The sequence below is a fragment of the Nyctereutes procyonoides genome, unplaced genomic scaffold (assembly GCF_905146905.1).
Source record: "Nyctereutes procyonoides isolate TBG_1078 unplaced genomic scaffold, NYPRO_anot_genome, whole genome shotgun sequence".
Lineage (NCBI taxonomy): Eukaryota > Metazoa > Chordata > Mammalia > Carnivora > Canidae > Nyctereutes > Nyctereutes procyonoides.
Genome location: NW_026575131.1, coordinates 54909542 through 54924055, shown reverse-complemented (window position 1 = coordinate 54924055; position 14514 = coordinate 54909542). Strand labels below are relative to the sequence as shown.

The window sequence follows — 14514 nt, the reverse complement described above, 5'->3', positions numbered from 1 at the left end:
CCCGCCCTTTTAAAAAGATTTTATTTATTTATTCATGAGAAACACACAGAGAGAGAGAGAGGAGAGAGAGAGAGAGAGGCAGAGACACAGGCAGAGGGAGAAGCAGGCTCCATGCAGGGATCCCGATGTGGGACTCGATCCGCGACTCCAGGATCACACCCTGGGCCAAAGGCAGGCGCAGAACCGCTGAGCCGCCCAGGCGTCCCTAAACTGCGTCCCTGAACTGCTACACAGCTGAGAGTGCTACGGGAGTGCCCCGGGCTGCAAGTTACCTGGCCGGACCCTGTAGATGGGTGTGTAGAGCAGTTCCTTTGGTGCTGAAGACCCGAGCTCCGGGGCGTTGCTCGGGGTGTCTGACCTCCCGGGGTACAGTGCGGATAACACTTAACCAAGGCTCCTGGGAAACGCCCCGCTGCTGATTCGCACCTGTGACCCGCGAGCCCGGCGCACCCTACTGTTGCCTACGGCGCAGGTAGCAATGATGAAGACCGCGGTGAAGCCACCCGCCCAAACCCTTTGTGGGTCTCGTCCCACTCATTCTTGCAACGTCCCTCGGGACTGGCCGGCAGGGTCGAGTGTGCGTGTGGTCGTTACCATCATCTCCACTTCGCAGGGGAAACTGAGGCCCCGAAAGGTCCCAGTGAGGCGCGGGGCCCAGCCGAGCTTGGAACCTTGGTGCCAGGGACTGCCTCGTGTTAGGGAACTTGCGGGAGCGCCCCTAACTACCCGGTGGGCCTTGCGAATTTGCAAAGGTGGATTGTGAAGGGAGTAGATGTGGCTTTCTGGGGGGCGGGGGGCAGAGGAGGGGCGCTTGCTGCTTGACTTTTTATAGTCCCTCCATTTTGCAAAATGGGTTGCACCGGAGCCGTTCGCACGTCAGGACTTCACGAACCGGAGAACGCCGCGTCCAAGTTCCGGCCGCGGGTCTCGAACTCCTCCCTCGTGCCTCCCGGGCCTGGTGCTGATGTTGTGCTGGGTCTCACGTACTCAGTTGCAGCTTGATAACCGGGGCGGGGCCCCGGCCCTGATTGGCGTCCGCCCCAGCCAATCCGCGCCTCGGGCTCGCCCCGCCAGCCAATGCTCGCTTGCCCCGGTGCGGTCGTTGGGCGGTCCCCGAGGCGCCCTTGTCAATCCGGGGCCCAGCCGCCGTCCGGTTGGTGGCGGCTGCCTTGGCTGGCGTGCGCCGCTTCCAGTGAAAACGGAGCCGGTCAGCGGGCACGTGGGTGGGCGCCGGCGTGTCCCGGCAGGCCAGCCAATGGGAAGGCGAGGCCTGCGCTGGCGCCCGCCCAATCGGGGCGCGCGGGGGGCGGGCCGTGCGATGTTGATGGGCCCGGCGGAGGGGAGGGGCGGAGCTGTCAGCGGCAGCCAATGGGCGCGCGGGCGTGGGCTCGGGGGCCAATGGCAGCCAGGGCGGAGCTGGCGCGCGGCCTCATAAGCCCCGCCCGGGGCGCTCGCGGAGGGCTCGGCCGCCAGCGACCGAGCGGGGCCCGGCCCGAGCGGGGCCTGGGGGTGCGACGCCGAGGGCGGGGGAGCGCGCGCCGCTGCTCCGGACCGGGCCGCGCGCGCCGCCTCAGGTGAGCCCGCGGGGAGGCGGTCGCCGCGTCCGAGCTCGGGCCCCGCCGCCGCCTTCGCAGCCGCCGCCGCCGCCGCCGCCGCCCCCGCGCCGCGCCCCGGGCTGCGGGCGGGCGCCCGGGACGCGAGGCCCAGGCCTCGGGCGCGGCCTGCTCGGGCCGCGGCCGCCGCGCTTTGTCCCGGCCCGCGAGGCGGTTGGGGGCGTTAACCGCCCGGCCCGGGGGCGCCCGGCGGGCCTCGGGCGGGGGCGGCGCGGCCGGACAATGGCGGGGCCGGGGGCGGGAGGCGGGGGCGTCCGGCCCGGAGCCGGGGGCCGGGGGCCGGGGGCCGGGGGCCGGGGGCGCGCGCGGGGGCTGGGCCGGGGCGTCCCCGCCGGCCCTGCACAAAAGATGACAGCGTGGGTGGCCCGGCCCGGCCGGCCCTGCCCGCCCGGGCCCTTCTCTTTTATTATTCACAACAATCCTGATAATTAAAAAAAAAAAAAAAAAAAATGAAGAGCGAGGCAGGGACGGAGAGCGCTGGCGAGCGCGGGCGCGCGGGCGATCCCAGGCCCCGGCCGGCCCCCGCCGGCGTTTCCGCCCCTCGGGGCGCCCGGCGGGGTCACCGGGGCGCTGCCCCCGCCGCGGCCCCCGCCCCCGCCCCCGCCCCCCGCGCCCAGACGCGGGCCGCCGCGCCGCTGCGGCTTCCCAACTCGCTCCCCATCCCCGCGCCCCCCGAAAGGAGCGTGCAGTCCGCTGCGTGTGTGTTTTAATGATTAAAAAACGTACCCGCTTGGTATGCACCTCGAGCCTCCCGACGCGTCCCCTCCGTGCCTCCCGGTCCCAGCCCCCCTGGGCGGCTCAGCGACCCCCTTCTCTGTAGGAGGAGATTGCGGCGACCCCGGTGGGAGCGGCGGGGACACGGATTGGTTCCGAAAGGGACCTGCGTCTGCGCCCGGTGGGCGCGGTGACACCAGGTGGAGCGGGTGCGTGTCCACCTGGGCACCGGTGAAGGGTTTGCAGGAGCTCGGGCTCCCCCCCCCACCCCCGGGGGCGGGGGAAGCGTGGACTGCGCTTCCGTGTGTCCCATCTGTTGGGTTGGGGAGGAGGGGGGGAAGGATGCTTTTGTTTTAATAATTCAGGTGCACCCGGGCAACTGTTTCCCGAGTTATGAAACTAGTGAGAAGGTGGTTGTGCTCGGTGGGATCCGGTGATCCTACAACACGTCAAGAGTGTGGTGGTGCCCGTGTGTTGATGTCAGCTGCGAGTTGCTTTGGGTCCTGCTGGGTGCCGGCCCGGCCTTGGGTCTGAGGGCACTGGGATGCATTCAAGGCTCGGGTGCCCGGCCCCACCCCTCTGCCTCAGCAGCCACGTATGGGGAGAAGGCCCCCGAAACGGGCTCATTAGATGACTCTGTGGGCTTTTATCGCCGCCATCCGAGAGCTAATGACTCCCCTGATTCTCAAATAATAGCTTCCTTATGAGGCTTCGGGAGGGTCTGTCAACTTGCTGGCCAGCCGCCTCCCGCCACCCCTGCAGGAGCGGAGCACAAGCCTCTCCCGTCTTTGCAGTTTGTGTTTTTGGAACCCTGAAGGACAGAGTGTGAAAGTCGTGGAGTCAACTTGTGATTATCGGAGTCGAGGGTTTCTGAAACTCGCTGGCCCGCTTTCCGTGTTTCTGATTGGATGCCTGGCCCATCTCGGTGTTCCTCCGATGGTGCCAATTGTGCCGGGGCACCGCGCCGGTCAGACTGCCCTGCCCCCGGGGCGGGGGACGTCACTGCTGGGGCGCGGAGGGGGAGGCGGGGGTGTGGTGGCACAAACGCTCCCAGGTGTTGCAGCGCGCACGCGGGTCCTATGTCAGCCGCCGCGTGTGTGCGTGTGTGCACACTCCCGTGAGCGTGAAGGCGTGGAGACTGGGAATCCATACAGGTCTTGTAACAATTGATTTTTTTTTTTTTCCTCCCGTTTTTGGATCCTTTCCTCATTGTGGGCGGGCGGGCAAGGGGATGCTAAACGCTGGCGCTGAAAGGTATTGCTGATTGGTCATTAGGGACCCCGCCCGGCCTTTGTTGTACTTTCTTTCAGTCCCTGTGCCATCCTGCAGGAGCTTCTGGGGTGCTCGGCCCTCTCCCCCACCCTCCGCCCCCGCCCAGCCCCTTCCCCTCACTCTGGCCGTACTTGATTCCACATTTCGCCACCGCCTCTGCTGGTTTCTCACCCTTGCCCTCCTATGCCCCACCCCCTTCCCCTGGAGGGGCTGGGCCATCTGTGCCTGGGTCTTATCTGACACCTGTGAGAATGGGGACGGTGGAGCACTGGGGCAGGTTGCAGAGAATTCTAGCTTCAGGGGGCCCCAGTTCTGGTGGGGGAAGGGAGAGGTGGGTGTCCTGGGGTGTGAAGCCCACCACCCATGGGGCCGGGTTCGGGGACTGGGCAGGAGCAGAGGACGATGGGTGGGGATGGAGTGAGGTGCTGGCAACTGAGCCTCTGCGGGTGGCTTTCCTCCTGGGATGTGGCAGGGTGGTGTGGGTGTCAGAGCTGTGTGACCTTGGGCCGGTCGCTTGCTCGAGAACAAAGTTGAGGGGGGGATCACTAAACCTTCCCGGGTGGGGGGGCAGGGTGGAGAGTAAATGGGCTGCTTGCAGAGGGCATGAGTGTTGAGGGCCCCACAGACCTGCTCGGTCACCTCGGTGCCTCACCACAGCCTCGGCAGGCCAGGGTTCCTGGCTCTGCTCCAAAGACTTGCCCCGTGGCTGCCCCCTGGGGCCTCTTGCCCCAGCTCTTTCCTGCTCTGCCCTGGTGCCTGTGCTCCTGGCTGAGGATGCTGGGCAGCAGAGGACAGGGCCCAACCTGGACTCCATTCTGACCTGCTCTTGGTGACTGTGTCCCCAGGTTCCTGTCCTCCCCTCTATTCCCCATACAGGCTTCCAAGTCTGAGGGACCCGGGTTCAAATCCCTCCTCTGGAGCAGATCCCTTCCCTTCTCTGGGCCCCATGGTCCTCATCTGAAAAATGGGTGTCCTGAGAACCCATCCCAGGTCATTTTGGGGTTCAGAGGGGGTGAGAAGCACTGAATGCTTTGTGTGGCACCAGAAGCTCGGAGCTGGACTGGGTTGCTTAGTGGTGCGTGATATCTGTTTCTGTCGGGCTCACATTCAATCGGATTGTCCTCCGTGGGACGGTCCCGGGCACTGTGGGGGGGCTGAGCTGCATCCCTGGCCCCACCCACTTGATGCCAGGAGCACCCCCAGTGTGACCACCACAGATGCCCCCAGACGTTACCCAGGGTCCCCTGGGGGACACAGATGCCCCCCCAAAGGGGATCGTGTCACTTAACCTCGAACAGCAGCCTGCCTGCTATTTGGCTAGGACCTTGATCTGCCTCAAGTTCTGCTTCCCTTTGTCCCCTTCCTCCCCTCCGTCCACGAATGAGGAGGGGCTTGTGTCAGCCTGGCTGTGCAGGTCCCTCTCGGCTGTCACCCTGCCTCTCCCCTGGCCTTCCCAGCCTGCAGCTTCCACTCCTGAGAGGGGGGTACAGACTGGCTGGCAGGCATGGCGCAGGGGTCTTCCGGGGGATGTCCTCACCCGAGCCCACGCGGGTGCCCTGCCCAGGCTTCCACCTGTCACCACACCGCCTTCCCCCTGTCACCATACCCCTTCCTGTCACTTTGCTTAACAGATCTCTTTAAGTTGACTTGAAGGTGACTCACTGCTTTAATCCTGCCTCCTCCTGGACAGTTATGTCCATGAGGTCGTGGGGCTGTTAATATGCTGGCTGCCGATACTTTTATACAATGACATGCATTTAACTGTGATACTAAAAAAAAAAAAAAGTCCATGTCCCTTCAGTAGTAAGGCCTGAGTGGTTTGATGCATTGATTCTGTTGGGCAAGTTGGTTTTTGAGTTTACTCCCTACTTTGGCTTGGCCTGTTCGAGGAGCGTTCTCTTTGATTAGATGAGGTGTCACCACTAGCCCGTCGTTTTTCACTCCTGCTTCCTCAGGGAGCTTTTAGAAAGTTTAAAAAAATGGCCTACCTCTAGTCAGAACGTTCCAGTAGCTTCCTGTTATTCCTGGGAAAACTCGAGACCCCTTCCCGTGGTCTCTGTGGTCACTGTGGTCTGTCCTCTGTGGTCTGTCCTTTCTCCCTGCCCTCCCCTCCCCCCCATGCCTGCTCTCTCATTTGTAACCAGCTCCCTGCCCACTCTTCCCTGCCCTGCCTCAGGGCCTTTGCACTTGTTGTTCTCCTACTCTTCTAGCCAGCTGGCTCCTTGTCATTCACATCTCGGCTCCGAGGCCATCTCTGGCTACACTGCCTAAACGCACCCTTCCAACCACTCTCTCTCCCCGTCCTGCTTTTTCTTCTTTGCATTCAGCACTACTGCAAACCCACATACTAATCTGTTTATTTATTGCTTGTCTCATCCAGGAGAACAGAAGCTTTTTCTGGAAAGGGTCAGAGAGTAAATAGTTTTGGCTTTGCAGGCCAGTCCCAACTCCTCTCTGCCATTGTATCACAGCACTATAGACAGGAATGAGTGTGCTTATTTTCCAATAAAACTTTATTCGTGTACGCAGAATCCTGATTTCACATACTTTTCACCCGTGATGAACTGTTTCTTTTCCTTTGATTTTTTTTTTCCTCACCCAACCATTAAAAAAGGTCAGAACCGTTCTTAGCTTGGAGGCTGTACCCAAAGCAGGTGGCAGGCTGGATTTGAGCTGTGGGCCATAGTTTAGAAACACCTGCAGCAGGGTGCGCGGTCCATGCTACGGGAGCGCCGTCTCTCTTGGCTGCTGCGTGTCTCCCCAGCACCTAGGGCGGTTCCCTGCTCACGGTGGGTGTGCAGTAAATGCTCCTTTGTTGAATGAATGAATTTCCATGTTTTTTACATCAAAGCTTTTGGAGTCCTACTCTATATTCAAAAAAAAAAAAAAAAAGGTTGTAAGCTGTTTCAAGGGAAATAGAAGAAAATGTTATGACCCCATCCACCGAAACAACCCCACAATGAAGGAGGAAGAAAAAGTGGCTGTGAACAGGGGCAGATACTTTGCCACTTGTGATGTTTGACCTTTTCATGCTCCAGCCCCCACCCCCTCTGCGTACCGCACCCCAGAAGATTAGAAAGGATCTTCTGGGCCTGAGGAGTTTGTCTGGGCCTGGCAGAGGCCGAGGGTTTGAAAGGAAGACGTGTTTCCCAATCGTTTTGTTTTGTAAGCATCTGACCCATTCTCTTTACCAACACCAGTGCCCTCGTCGGAAGGGGCGAAGAACCCTGGGAGGTGGTTTTTATGGTCACCCTGCTCCCGGGCCTCCACGGGGACGCTCTGAAGATGTGGCTTTCGTGGGTGTGAACGCGGAGCTGTGTGGGGTGCGTGGACACCATGGTGACAGTCAGATGGCAGGCGGCGGGCGCAGGCCAGGACCTGGCAGCTCTGGCTCCGCGGTGCTCTTCCACCACGACTGTGGGGTGGGGAGAAGGGTGGCCGATGTGTGATTTCTGAGCTAAGGACATCTTTATGTCACCCGTCCGGTCCCTTCCCAGGAATGTTTTATTTGTCAGGCATGCATACCGTCAACGTGAGGTTGCACCTTCTTCAGTTGATTGAAATAAATAATCTGGAGAGTTCCAGATTGGACATCCTGGCTTTCCAAAGTTGCCTATGCTTTTTTTTTTTTTTTGCCTCTTTCTGGGCCTTTCCCTCTCTCCGTCTCTGTGCTTCCTGCCCCAGCCCAGTGGTTCCAGCGAGGGTGGCGCGGGCACTGGTGGGCGCTGGTGGCATTGACAGATCGCGTGCGTGGAGCTGTCTGGCTCTTGGGCCTGCCGGGCTTTTTTGGCAGCAGAGCTGTCCTGTCACTCCGGGCTGTGGCTCTTGGGGACGGAGGCCTCGAGTGGGTTTGTTCAGTGGACAAAGAGCGAGTAGCCAGAAAGCAAGTCGCCGCGGGCCACCGAGCCCCCTAAGCGGGTCTCCAGGTACAGGTCAGAACAATGACGAATGGAGGGTCTGGCCCTGTCTGCTGATACGTGATCCCGGTTACTTTCCTCGGGGGAGCCTGTCCAGCGAGCTGTGAAGAGGGGATCTCTAGGTGGGTGGCCCAGGTCAGACCCCCAAGTGACCGCACCTCGTGGGCAGGTAGGGGTGGAGACGGGCCCGCCTTCCTGGTCTTATGGCTGCGCGCTCCAGTCTCTAGGGGGAGAGCGTGGAGAGAAATGATTTGTGGAAGATGAGCTGCCGGTGCATCTGGAGCTGTGCTTTGTACAGAAGAAGCCGGAGGATGGATCCCTGAGGCCCCCTCTGAGAGCCAGCCCAAAGCCACCAGCAGGCACGGTGATGGCCTGCCGACAGGGGTGCACGGGGATCCCCGGGCCACAGGTGGGTGGAAACGGGCTGTGTACCCCAGCATTTCTGGGCAGCCCAGACAGTGGCCCGGGAGCCGGCTGGTGTGGTCTCTGCGTGGGCACTCCAGATGAGTGAGGGGGTCCCTGGCTGGGCAGCTGGGCTGGGAGATTCTCATTTTGCTGCTGGCTCTTTCAAATGCCCACTGTTCCCTTTAAAATCCCATGTATCAGAAAGAGTCGGCCCTCGGCACAGTGGGCTTCCTATCTTGGGTTGCGCGCTGCATGGATCTGATTATCAGAGTCACGAGTCGAGAGGCTTGCTCGTGTCTCGCTTGCATGTGAGTAAAGCCCCTGGAATTTAAACTCTTGATTCACTGCATTAGTCCAGCTCCTTTTGCCCAAGGAAGAGTAAGGAGTCAGGAGAGAACGCTGGCTCAGTGACCCCCTTCTGGAAAAGAAGGCGTCCTGTTTCGCCCCCTTCCTGGGCGGCAGCCTGTTGGGGCCACAGACCGGTCTTGGCTGCTCCTGAGTCCGCGTGTCCTTGCACCAGAGAGGCAGGACAGAGCCTCGACGCACAGGCAGTGTCGCTTGTTGAGAAGCTGCCTATTCTGCACCTCAAGGCGTCTCGCCGGGCCCCGCAGACGGAAGGGCGGCTGGTTGGACAGATGCGTGCACGGAGCTTGCTAGCGGCTCCCAGACCTGCAGGTGGGCGCAGGCAGGTTCAGGCTGATGGTCACGGGGAGAGTGGGCAGCACGGCCTTGGTCATGCGGCATGTGGCCCTGCAGACGCCCCAGCTGCGCAGCCTGCCCGCCTCCAGACTCACAGGACGCTTCTCGAATGTGGCTCTGGGCCTGCCGACCGATGGCTCGTCTTCTCGATCCTGGCCAGGCCGTGGCTTTATAGTGGACACACGGCCTTGGGAGCCCTGGCTCCATCCGAGGCATCGAGCAACATCTGTTGAGTGTGACAGTTGTCGGCCCGCCTTGTGTCTGTGGCCGGATGAGCGGCGTCTCCTGCCCACAGGGTCATGGTCCATGGTGGAAGGCAGAGGGGCTGGGGGGCCAGGGCTGCCAGGATACAGAGATGCCAGGCCGGAGGAGGCGCAGGGCAAAGGCTTGGGCAGTGGCCGGGAAGATGACAGAAGAGGCAGCACTTGAGCTGAGCCTTGTCATCGTGGGCAATGGGCAACGATGAGCTGGCGGGAGGAGGGGGACGGAGCGGGTGCTCGGGGGGGCCTGGGGACCTGCATGGACAAGGGCACGGGGTGGGGGCAGGGAAGCCCAGCCGTCTCTTGGGTGTCGTCCCCCTGCCCGCTCCCCGCACTAGGCTCCGAGGGGCTGAGGGGAGAGGGGGTGGCAGCTCTGTCTCCAAGCATCCCAGGGACTAAGACCAGAGCTGTTGGGCTCACCAGGGAGAGCCACGGGGCAGCTGCCCAGTGACTGGCTCTGGTGGGTGACCAGACCCTGAATTTTCTATTTTTTTTTAAAGATTTTATTTATGAGAGAGAGAGAGAGAGAGAGAGAGAGAGAGAGAGAGAGAGAGAGGCAGAGACACAGGCAGAGGGAGGAGTAGGCTCCAGGCAGGGAGCCCGAGACCCTGAATTTTCTAGAGCAGCCCCTCGTAAAGTAGTCTTGCCCTGTTGTCCTTTTATATATATAGTCAAAGTAAACTCGACACCCAATATGGGGCTCTGCCTCGTGACCCCAAGACCAAGAGGTGCACGTTCTACCGACCGAGCCAGCCAGGTGCCCCTTAAGTGTATTTTAATCGAGATATTCACATACCACAACATTCACCCTTTTCAGTGGACAATTCAGTGTATTTTAGAACATTTATAGAGCTGTGCAGCCGTCACAACTGTGAAATTCCAGAACATTCCAGAACTGAACAGGAAACACTGTACCTATTAAATAGTCCCTCTCCCCCCAAACCCGGCACCCACCAGCCCCCCTCCAGTCTGGACGTCCCACGTAAATGGACTCACACTTCGTGTGGCCTCCTGTGTCTAGTTCCCTCCCTGAGCGTCTGTGTGGGGAGGCTTGGCCCATGGGTTTAGGGACGGCCTTGAAGGTGAGGGACAGCCAGAACGTCAGACACGGTGACCCAGCTCACCTGCGGGAGGTGCTCAGGCCGCCCTTGGCGTGCACAGTTCTGGACCCCCGTAGTGAGCGGTGAGTCCTCGCCTGTCTGCCCTCTTCTTCCTCCAGCCTGAGCTGGCCTGGTGGGTCCCCTGCGGGACCTCTCGCTGCAGAGCCGGGCCTCCCTCCCTGTGTCTGTTCCATGGGGCCTGTGACCCTGGCCCCTACCACTCTGGCTTCTCCATTTCCCGTGTCCTGTAGGTTCACCTCGTGGTCAGTAGGGCTGGGGCCTCCTGGCCTCGAGTCTGCCATGGCTGAGGGCGGAAAGGCCGGTTCCTGCTGGCCAGGTTGGCCGTTCATCGCCCAGGCCTGAGTGGGCCTCCCTGAGAGCTTCATGTGGGGGAAACCCCACTCAGCACCCTCCTTTCTAAGACCTGCCCCTGCAGTCTGGCCAGTGGGTTTTATTTTATAAATTTGTATTTATTTATTTACTTATATTTAAAGCTTTTATTTAGTTATTCATGAGAGACACAGAGAGGCAGAGACATGGGCAGAGGGAGAAGCAGGCTCCCTGCAGGGAGCCCAATGCGGGACTTGATCTGGGACTCCAGGATCACACCCTGGGCTGAAGACAGATGCTTAACCCCTGAGCCACGCGGGTGTCCCTGGCCAGTGGATTTTAAATTGAGCCACCTCCTTTGGGCCACTTTCCTGGTCTGCCCGGCCCCAGCCTTACCAGAGTTGTGAGTTGCCTCTTAGATGCCAGTGACTGGGTTCCAAGTGTCCCCTCCAGGGGTAGTGGCAGCACCACACTGGGCCATTCAGAAATGCCCACCAAACTGGGCTCTCCTGGGGGTGGGAAGGGCTTGAGGTTTGTGGGTTGGTAGCAGCACATAGCCGGACAGCCCCCTGCCCCACATGCTTGCCCGGTGCCATCCCTGTGGGGGCAGTGATGCCCACCTGCGTGCCTGTGACTTTCTGTCCCCCTGGCAGAGGATACTGATGAGGTGGGGTGTCCTGGGCTCGTGGGAAGTGCCCCGTGGGTACATGCGTGAACACACCCCGGACGTCAGGTGATAAAGCTGGTCCCCTGCCTCACGCTGTCTACAAAAACTGACTCCAGAAGACTCAGTGACCAAAATATGAGACCCGGAAAGATGTCTTTCCCTAAGGCAGCTCGGCCCAGTAAAGACGCAAAGCAAGCCCCTTGTGCCATTTTTCTAGTAGTCACGTTAGAGAGTAAAGAGAAACAGATGAAGCTAATTTGACTAATGTATTTGTATTGAGCCAAAGATACCCCAAATGTTAACATTTCAACATGGAATCAGTATAAAAATAGTTATTGAATTATTTTACACTCCTTTGTTTTTTGCTTTGTCTTATTGGTACGGAGTCCTCAACATGCTGGGTGTCTCTCATGCTTGCTGCTGGCCCCCGACAGCCTGGTTATTTGGGGGGAACTGCAGTCCCTGGATGAGCTGAGCGCTGTGATGGGGTCAGGGGTGCCAGCCGTGGGGGCTCCTGGCCCTTAGTGGAGACTGGCCCCTTCCATCCACCCCAGGTGGGTTCCTGCCCACCTTCCTGGTCCATCAGAGTTTCTGGAGCCGTCTGCCTCTAGCTGGAGAGACGAGACAGAGCCAGTGTAAACCGGCTGTGGCCACTGAGGGGTGAGAGGGGAGGGTGTTGACCCACTGCAGGGGGAGGGGTGCAGCTAAGGGAGAGGCCTTTGTGGGGGCCCGGGGAGGCCCTGAGCCTTTCACAGAGGGGGTAGGAATCAAGCCAGTGTTTGGAGGAGGAGGAGACGGCAGCTGTGGGCCGACCCAGGGGTCAGGAAGCCTGCCTCGGGAAGGGCAGGGGCTGACCCCTGGAGGGCCCGGTACCGGGCTGCTTGAAGTCAAGGCTCTCGAGGTGCAGTGGCTGAGCGAGCCACCCTGGCCTGCAATGCTGTTGCTCACTCTGGGACGTCAGGCCCCACGGCCGTGTCCCGATCCTTCCCGGGCACCCTTGCAGTCCTGCCTCTCATCTTGGACCAGCTGTGAGGGCTGGGAGTCCTGGTGGCTGAGCCCAGGGCAGGACACTTGTGGCATGGATGCTGGCTGTGCTGGGGAGCTGTGGACGTAGCTCCAAGCTGCTCCAGGAACTTGGAATGCTGCTTTGGCCCTGGGAAGACCCAGGAGAGAGGCTTGGGTAGAAGTACAGCTCAGAAGTAGCATCGCCAGCTGCAGGCGGTCCTAAATGGCCTGAGGTCTCGAGGCAGGAGAGCCCGAGTGGGGTGGGCAGCTGGCGGCTTGCACCCATGTGCCTGACCTCCTGGGTCTATGTCCTGACCTCCAGAATGGGGACGGCAGCGGAGGTCTGTGCGTCAGGGGGTTGTGAGAAGAACCGAGTCAATACCTGAAAATCCATTCCCGGAGGAGTTCGGGCCCCAGGACAGCTGTGCTCTGAGGGCATGCCGGGGGGTGCCCAGGACCGCCTGCAGAGGACCTGGGTCCAGCCTCCTGAGCCTTCAGTAGATCACAGTACTGACTTTCCTCTGGGCTTCTGTCCTCCCTTGCTGGTGAATGGAGGCATCGCAACAGAAATTTCTAAAATTCCACAGTGGCCCATGGTTTTCACACCGCTGCTCCGTACTGATGCTGGGGAGGAAGTTAAGGAACAGTCAAGGTTATTAGAAGGCACTTTGAAAATGAGTTTGTTTTTTCTTCCTCTGGAGCTTCTTTATGGCAATGGGGCAGGTAGGAGGGTTTGGCTGGGGATTTACGGACCAGGAAGCAAGGGCGCTGCTGCCCGGGGAGGCTGGGCCAGAGGCAGCTGGGCCAGAACTCGGAGTCCTGGGGCCTGTTCGTCATGCCTCATTGGATTTTCTCCTCCAGTGAACGTGGGGCTGCCATAAAAATGAACTTGGAGTCTCCAGCCTGGAAGACCGGGGTCCCGTGCGAGGGCTCGGCGTGAGCCGGTGGGCTTCGCAGAGCAGCCCTGGGTGGGAGAAGCTCTGGTTAGGTTTGGTGCTCCTCGGCTGCCACGGCTGGGGCGCAGGTGTCCTCGGTACGGCCCCTGTGACACCGGGTACCAGGAGCTGCTGCCTTGGGCTTCCGGCACGTGCTCCTTGAAGCCCCATGTCTCCCTGTATTAACTGACCTGGCCTTTAACCAGAAGAAGGCCTGGGAACTTGGGGGTCAGCCGGGTCATATGGCTGTTTGCCTAACAAGCCTTCCGGACGGGTCTTTATTACAGACATAGTGTATCTTCCCAATAGAAAACTCTGGGCCAACGGGACAAAACCCAACCAGGGAAGGCCTTCTGTAGTCCCTGTGAGCATCTGACGTGTGTGCCGCCAGACAGACGTTGTGAGGGGCCCTCCGTGTGCTCCAGAGTCCAGGGGTCAGTTTGGGGGTGATAGGATGTCCTCCTCGCCCTGAGGGCTGATGCAGTAGTTGAGGAGGGAAGGGTCCCTGTCGGGGACTGGTCACACGGCCCTGTGACTGCCAGGCAGGGGTCCTGCCACGTAGGCTGGGTGCCCGGGAGGCCTGGAGCTCGGTGTGGTCAGGATGGGTGGAGGGCTCCAGCGTGGCCACTGCTGTACAAGCCACCACGGAGAGGTGAGGTCGGAGCGTGCGCCCCAGAGGGCAGGGATCCCCGATGTGTCTGTGCTGCTCGGGTGACCTGGGCTGGCAAGAGTGTGCAACCCCCAGGCCAGAGCTGTCCCTGAGGACTCACACTGGGCCTGGAGAGGAGGGCCGGTGGAGGTTCTCCAGAAACAGCTAGAACCTGCCACTCTGTGCCTCCTTGTGTCCGCATTTGGGATGTCCACTCTGGGAAATCAGAAGAGAGGGCTTCCCCAGCTCCACTTGGTCCCCTAAATGCTGGCCTTCCACACTGAGCTGCACGCCCCCTTGCTGGCTCTCGGGTGAGGCTGGCCCAGAGCAGAGATGGCTGTGGTTCCCGGAGAGGGGCCTGGGCAGGGGTCCCGTGGTTGCCCCCTGCCCCCACCCGCGTACAGGAACCCCTGGCAGTCCAGGCACTCAGGAAGACCTCTCCAAGGGATTTTGGAGTCGGGGGACCAGAATCTAGTCCTTGAGACTTGGTTTGGGCCTAGAGCCAGTGCTGAGAATGGCACCCCAGCTCCCGAACCTGCTCTGCCACTGACCTGGGGCGAACAGCGCTGCCTCTCTGGGCCTTGGCACCCTCAGGTGCTCTCCTTGCCGGATGTAAACGGGGTGATGTGTGTTAAGAAGTGCTCAGCACGGGGCTGTTATCCCTGGCCACTGAGTTGGTGCTTTGGTGCTTGGGACCAGCTGACTCCACCAGCCCCAACTTTGTAGAAGAGCCTGAAGGCTCGCCACAGCCCTGAGGGCCTGGGAGCTCTCCAGGCTCATTGTGCCAGGCTAGGTGCTAAGTAGCCAGCAAGGAACAAATGGCCCCTGGGTGTTGAAATGGGGGAGCGATTTGACTGGGAAGCACAAGAGGCAGTGCTGCATTAACTGGGTGGACAGGAATCTGCTCCAAGGAGGTGACATTTGGGCAGAGATCTGAATGACTCGGAG

At 60.5% G+C, this 14514-nt stretch overlaps 1 protein-coding gene across 1 annotated transcript in view; it reads left to right on the top strand.

Moving 5' to 3' along the window:
- Window positions 1-1460: 1460 nt before the first annotated feature.
- Window positions 1461-14514, top strand: part of KDM4B (lysine demethylase 4B) — a 135073-nt gene continuing 122019 nt past the window's right edge. Inside the window, 1 exon segment of the mRNA XM_055343272.1 lies at window positions 1461-1574. The gene's annotated coding sequence lies outside the window, so the exon portion shown is untranslated.